Source organism: Dipodomys spectabilis, unplaced genomic scaffold (assembly GCF_019054845.1).
Source record: "Dipodomys spectabilis isolate Male_0828 unplaced genomic scaffold, ASM1905484v1 ptg000200l, whole genome shotgun sequence".
In the NCBI taxonomy this organism is placed as follows: domain Eukaryota; kingdom Metazoa; phylum Chordata; class Mammalia; order Rodentia; family Heteromyidae; genus Dipodomys; species Dipodomys spectabilis.
Window position 1 is genome coordinate 694,326 of NW_024870877.1, and position 4,850 is coordinate 699,175.

General features: G+C 32.5%; 1 pseudogene; it reads left to right on the forward strand.

The window, feature by feature from the left end:
• The first annotated feature begins 258 nt into the window (after positions 1-258).
• LOC122121998 lies at positions 259-355 on the forward strand (annotated as a pseudogene).
• The last annotated feature ends 4,495 nt before the right edge of the window (positions 356-4,850 follow it).

A 4,850-nucleotide genomic window follows, 5' to 3' on the forward strand; every position in this document is an offset into this window, starting at 1 on the left:
CTTTAGACCTATCTATAAATAATTGAGAGTACGATAAAATTCCAAATAAAAAGACTTGATAGTCACTGACAAAAAAAATTTGCAAATGTGAGCAATCGACTGATCAATACAATTTTTCCAATATTCACAGAATTTTAGGGAAATAAGATCGATAGCATTGTTAGGAACAAGAAGGTTTCCTTGTTACAAGTAGGCACCCATAGATATAAGCCTGTATAAAGATTGCATCATTAACAACTTAAATTTAGAGGATACTACATGCATCAGCAGCACGTATACTCAAATTACAATACAGAGACTAACATGGCACTTGCAAAAGGATAATAAGAAAATTTGAGAAGTATTCCATATTTTTCATTCTTCAGATGCAAGAAATGAAAAACAGTTATTAAAAGGTTGATTACAAAATTACAAGTGTAACAATACACGTAATTCATATAATTAAATTTAGTTTGACATCAGTGTACTAAATCTTCAGCTCAGAAAGGCGTTTGCATAGCATAAAATTTACAAAACTTCAAATTAGACAACATTGTCATTTTATCCCAAAGAAAAATAAAGACCTAGAAAAAATAAGGAATCAAACTGTTTCTATATGGAATGCAATCGGAAAGGACACATTAATTAACCTATATATTATAAAGTAATGTAGAATTCAAAGTATATCTAGGAGAAAATAAAATAAATTATGAACATTATGCAAACATAGAATATAGAATATTTTAAAATATACTTTTTCAGACAAGCACCAGAAATATTTTGCTTTCTGTACTATTCATTTCAACAGGTAAGTTAAAATTATTTCTGATTAAAAAATCACAAACTCTGAAGAAATCATTATACATGTATACAAAAACTATTGAATACATTTTGACATCCAATGCAGGCAATTCATTTGGAAGAATTCCGCGGAATCCATGAATTTTTACAGTAAAATATTGGTGTTGCCGGGCACTGGTGGCTCATGCCTATAATCCTAGCTACACAGGAGGCTGAGATCTGAGAATCATTGTTCAAAGCCAGCCTGGAAAGGGAAGTCTGTGGTACTCTTATCTCCAATAAACCACTAGAAAACTGGAAGTGGAGCTGTGGCTCAAGTGGTAGAGTGCTCACCTTGAGCTGAAGAGCAGAGGGATAGCTCTCAGGCCCAGAGTTCAAGCCCCATGACAGACCAAAAAAAAAAAAAAAAAAGATATTGCTCTTATTTGTTTTGTGAAAATATTTTGTAGGGACACAAAAGATGGACTTGCATTTTTGAAATTTAAGAAACTTAACCCGAACATTAGGACTTTGTTGAACAATTTGTACAGCCCTCCACAACTTCATAGAGGTAGTGATACATACTTATCCTTTTGGCAATATCAAATGCAGTTTCTTCTATGTTGTTCTTCAGGCCTGGTTTTATATAATGGTTCAACAGAAGGAGATCCAGCGTATCTTTGCTATCGCAATTCTCAGCAGCAAGATACAAGGGGATCAAGAGGCCTTTAGTTTGGGCATTGGTATCTGTATCATGATGAAGTAAGAAAGAAGCCACTCTGGTATTATTCCACGTATATGCACTGTGCAGGGGTGTCCAGTCATCTACAATTATTGTATGTGCCGCTTGAGACACCAACTCACTGACAATGTCTGAGTGTCCACTGTAGGCTTCTCAATGAAGAGGGGTATACTCATCGTCATCCCTACTATTCACATGAGTGGCCATTTGGAAAGAAGTCTCCGCACTGTATTAAGCCGAATATTTTTGGCAACCCAATGAAGAAATTTGCTTGGATCTTTCTCCATTTTTTTTATTTAATTGATACCATTCCTTACTTTTTCATCTTGTTCCTCATATTCCTAAGAATTGCCTAACCAGAGACTTTGAGAGCCAGTGGGAATGAGGTATCCATGTATTTCCCTATTAGTTCACATTGGTTGAACTGGTCAGAAATATCCGGTGAATTTTCTGCATCTGTTTATTCACCATGATTTATTTTCTCTTTTTCCAATTTTACTATTCGAAATTATTCTAACCGGAGAGTAAGGAATTGTTAGAGAACAGAGGAAAGATGTTCCTCCGTATTCAAATGTACACACTGAAAATGAGGACCAGTGATGTCTTCATGTGCAGTTTATTCTAGGAAAATAGGAAATAATGCCTTCTATATAAATGATTTGTTAAATGGCAGAGCAAAAAGTGTAATGATGCAACCAAAAATATAAAAGCAAAATAAATTAGGATAATTATGGAGCAATCATATTATTTATGAGAACCAAGAAAGGGAAAAAGAGAGAGACAGATGTGCAATGACCTATCTAGCCACAAAATCCATGCCTCTGATCAATTTATAGACCAAACAAAATTTTATTTTTTAAAAAAGATGGAAATAGAATTTATGTATTTACTTGAAATTAGTAAATACATTTTTAGTAGCCTACATAAAGAGATATAACTTTGACCAAATTACAGACAATAAACTAAATCCTTGATAATTCTAGTAACAAATCTGACTGAAATCAGTTGAATCACACTTTTCCTGTACAATGAAGGAATAGGAAGGTAGTCAAGCAGCAGAGAAGGCAGGGAGATTGTATCTGTGACAAAACTTTGTGGGAATTGGTATTGAGGATTTCTTACTGGTGATCCACTTGCAATGGAAGCATGATTCTGAACTATTGATTTAATCATTATATTCTACAAGAAGATAAATGAGAATTGATAGTTAAGGACTACTAATACATTTTGACCTTCTCACTAAGCACGTTCAATCATCTAAATCACATGAAGACAATAGATAGCCCTCCTTTTTAGATGAAAGCAAGTGTCTTTAAAAAAAAAAAAAAAACAAGGAATGTATGTAGTCATGCAAAGGACTTCTATTTTACCAATGCCTCATACAATTTTCTAATGTTGGGTACCAATAAATAATGGATCTATCAGAAAGCTCTTAAAGCTAATATGTTCAATAGTGAGTTCTCTTACACTATATCATGGTATTGTTTGGGTATGGTCTGAAGAATAAATTTACATTACTAACTTGAATTTCTGACAGGACAATATCACCACTGTACATCTTGCTTCTATACTCTCATTTTTAAATTACTATCTAAGTATGTGCATTAGATAACTATTGAGGAAAAAATAGGAGCCACACTGATGGCTTATGTCTTTAATAGTAGTTAAACAGAAAGATGAAATCTGAGGATTGTGGTTTGAAAGCAGACCAAGAAAAAAAAGTCCATTAGAATCTGATTTGAAAGTAACCAGCAAAAGCTAAAAATGGAGCTGTGGTACAAGCAGTAAAATGCTAGTCTTGAGAAAACTGAAACAAAAAATAAATTCTGGGACAAAGCCAGGCCCTGAGTTCAAGCCCTAGTATTAACACCAAACAAATAAATTAATTAATAAGGTAATTTATTAATTAAAAATAAATTAAGTGGTCACATGTGGAGAAGCAGGTAAAATGTAACATGCGTGGTGATGGTTTATGTATTATTTTGTAATAAGGCATATTATCATTTGTCCTAATCACTAAAATTTTATTTGAACTTTTTTGTACAATAAATCCTGAATTTAGCATGCATGTATATGTGTGTGTACATGTGCGAACATGTGTGTATGTGTATATGTGTGCATGTGCTGTTGCAATGTTGCTTGCCAATGTGGACAGGGTGAAGCTGAAAAGAGCTAACTGTGTTGCAATGTTTTTATATATCAGTGTTCTGTCATGTCTTTTCAGTGGAACCACCCTTCTGTATATATTATTTATCTAATAATAACGTCATCATAATCAAAGCATTTATAACATTAAGTTAGATAAAGAGAACGCTTTCAGCTCTTATTGTATGTTGGGTAAGAAGATACAGACATAATTAGGTAGTAAGTTATTTTGCTGTAAGTTGATTATCAGTACAAAATATGTATGTGACTTCTTAAATTGGTTATACTTTTAAGATACACTCATGGAGTGATTTGGACCGACTTGACCAAACAGGTATTACTCTCTGGTTATTCCTGTGAAACACAAGTTGGATAAACTCTTTCTGGATTTCTGTTGAAAATAACTTTCTTTGCAAGATCATATCTATTCTCACTAAGAGATAATCAAACCCATACTATGTTTGAACATCTCATCTTATTGTCTGAAAATAAGTATTGTGGATATGCTTGTTAGATATTCCTTTCAAAAACGAATAAACAAAAAGCATGTGTCATGTCCAGATTGTGGATGCATTTGAAGGTATTTTGTACATGCACAGGGATCTTTACTAATGGCTCTTTTGTGGGAGTAACTATGGCAACTTTAACAAAAAAGGCTTTTTGAATATCTTTTCCAATATACATAACATCCCAGAGCAAGTCTTGCAATTTCTGAAAATCCTTTGAATATTTTAGTATTATTTCATTTCATTGACTATAGAGCCAAAATTTCTGAAATAAATATTGTTAAGATCTGAAAATGTAAGTGGGTATATAGTCTTTTTTATGCGTCATTTTATGAAAACCCAGTTTTTATGAAAGTAAATGGAATAGAATAAAAGAATGTAAGTGACTTGGGTAAGCTAATTATTAGTATAACTTTGTTTTCTATTAACAGTCCATTGGATGTACATGATGCAGTTAAATTATTTCCTTTGTGTCTCTGTACTTCAGTTAGTTTTATAATCTTTATAGTTATGAGTGAGTTTTTGTATAAATAAAGGTCTTTTAAAACGATTAGTATTAACCTGTGTTTTATGTCCTACTCCCAAGAAAATGAGTTATTTTTAAGTGTTAATAGTTTATCATTATCATTATCATTATCATAGGGAATCATTATCATTTTCATAGGGAATTTTAAAATGCAGTAGTATTGATGTCTTTT